The 2541-nt window shown below is 36.9% G+C and overlaps 1 pseudogene; it reads left to right on the forward strand.

Annotated features, from left to right (window-relative positions):
- The first annotated feature begins 1188 nt into the window (after nt 1-1188).
- Nucleotides 1189-2258, forward strand: LOC148164808 (small ribosomal subunit protein eS6 pseudogene; annotated as a pseudogene).
- Nucleotides 2259-2541: the final 283 nt, after the last annotated feature.

Consider the following 2541-nt stretch of genomic DNA (forward strand, 5'->3'; position numbering starts at 1 on the left):
CTTTGTTGTTGGAATCAGGTGACAAAATAGGTTAGAATGAAAACCTAAGCCAGGAAAGGGCTCAAAGGATTATAGGCTACTGAGGTCTCTAAATTCTCATGCCTTGTCTGTGCAAGTGTGGAGGTACTATATATTTTATCAAGCCCATCCATGCTTTTTGAATGAGACACACTTTATTAATGAAAATATATTTCTAGCATTCTTTATGCTACTTAAAAAATGAGTAGTGCTGATCAAGATAACAGGTAATAGAACTACTTATAACACTTCTCTTTGGAAGGTGAAATACCTGTTACCGTCTTTTAAATGTCAGATAAGCAACCGTGGACTATGTATTCCTGTTTATTTGGGGATATTTCAAATATTACCTAATGCCTCTAGGGGTAGATTAAAACTAACACCTTTCTATAAAATTTCTATAACACTATCCTAAAGTTTGTTTTTTTTTTCAAATCACAGAAAATATGACATATTCAAGGCTCTCTGTGATGTGGTTCTCTTTACAATCTTCTCTAAAATTTTCCTTCTATGTTCCCATCAAATAACTCACTGGACTTGAACTTATTCTGTGCCATTGCCTGCACTACTTTCTCTATCTGGAAAAATTTCTCTCTCCCTATTTCTATTCAAAAAATGTAATCCATCTTTTAAAAGCTCATTTTAAAAACAAATTCTTTTTGCCTTTATTTACTATTCATTTAATAACATTCATAAACACATTTCTACATAGTTCCTTATATAAACATAAGTTTTCTATGTTATATATATTATTTATATATCTATACAAGCTATAGAGTTAATAACTATACTTCTAATAACAAATTTCATTAATCCCCTTATTTACTATACATTTATTGAATACAGACTATATTCTAAGTAATAGACCAAATGATATATTTAGTCCCTGAACTCAGGTAGCTTACCAGCAGGCAAGCCAGAGAAAAACAATGTGCTGCATGGTCTAGTGGAGAAATTTATGACAAATTTGCTGCTAAAACAGCCTGAGGAAAGGGCCTTCTAAGTCAGCTTGAGAGAATCTTGAAGGCTTTTCCAAAAAATACTACTTGAGGTGAGATTAAAGATAAATAAAAGCTGTTTTACTTTAAAAAGGCAAAGGAAGAGAAGTGTTAGAGAACAAAATTTGATTTTACAAGAACATATTGACTATTTTTGTACCTGGCTGTTACCATGTATGTGTGCCATGGTAAGAAATTTGAATCACATTTTATGGACTGTGGCAGCCATTGAGATAGGAAGCGTAGGGAATGATTTCCAATTGCCATTTTAGAAAAATAAGATTGCCCCATGGAAGATAGATTGGGGAGGGCAAGACGGAGAGAGTGAATCAGATTTGCTAATGGTTCCAATGAGTAATGAGGAAGGTCTGAAGTAAGCCAGTAGCAACGTGAAGAGAGAGGGTGAAAATAGGACTAAAATATGATATTTAATTAAAAGGCATTAACACTGTTCCTTTTCGTGGTGCCACAGAGGCAGAAGGCTGCTTCAGGAGGAAGCTGAACATCTCTTTCCCAGCTACTAGCTGCCAGCAACTCATTGAAGCGGACAGTGAACATAAACTTCATACCTTTTCTGAGAAGCATATGGCCCCAGAAGTTGCTGCTGATGCTCTGGGTGGAGAATTGAAGGGTTACACGGTCCAAATCAGTGGTGGCAAGGATAAGCAGGTGAGAGTGATAAACATGGCTTCCCCATGAAGCAGGGAGCCTTAACCCATGGTTGTGTCTTCCTGCTGCTGAGTAAGGACATTCCTGCCACAGACCAAAGAGTGTTGGGAAAAAAAAAAAAAGCAAATCTGTTCGGGGTTGCATTGTGGATGCTAAACTCAGTGTTCTCAACTTGGTCACTGTGATACAAGGGGAGAAGGATATTCCTGGACTCACAGTCTACTGTGCCTAAGAGCTAGCAGAATACACAAACTTTTCAACCTCTCCAAAGAATATGATGTCCTCCAGTATGTTGTGAGAAAGCCCCTAAACAAAAAAGGCAAGAAACCTAAAACTAAAGTGCCCAAGATTCAGCATCTCGTTACTCCACGTGTCCTCCAATGCAAACATCGACATATTGCTTTGAAGAAACAGTGTACTAAGAAAAATAAGGAAGAGGCTGCAGAATATGCTCAAGTTTTGGCCAAGAGAATGAAGAAGGCCAAAGAAAAACTCCAGAAACAGATTGCCAAGCGACAGAGGCTGTCCTCTCTGAGAGCTTCTACCTCTAAGTCTGAATCCAGTCAAAAATAAGATTTTCTAAGAGTAACAAATAAATAAAATCAGCCATCTAAATAAATAAATAAATAAATAGTATTAACATTATTGCTTATTCACGGAAAGTACGAATGAAGAGAGAGTTGGCAGTTAACTATTGGGCCTATTGTATCAGTGTGTGTGCCATAAATTGAGAGGTGAAACCCAGAAGGAGAAGCACTCAGTAGAGAGAGAGGAAGTCAGTGGTTTCAGTTTAGAAATGTTGAGTCTGAGGATTACATAGGATGTCTAAAAGGTCCTTTTATATAGGATTCTAGAG

This window comes from Eumetopias jubatus, unplaced genomic scaffold, assembly GCF_037043125.1.
Source record: "Eumetopias jubatus isolate StellerSeaLion01/CBP00866 unplaced genomic scaffold, mEumJub1_p1.0 scaffold_2, whole genome shotgun sequence".
NCBI classification, from domain to species: Eukaryota; Metazoa; Chordata; class Mammalia; order Carnivora; family Otariidae; genus Eumetopias; species Eumetopias jubatus.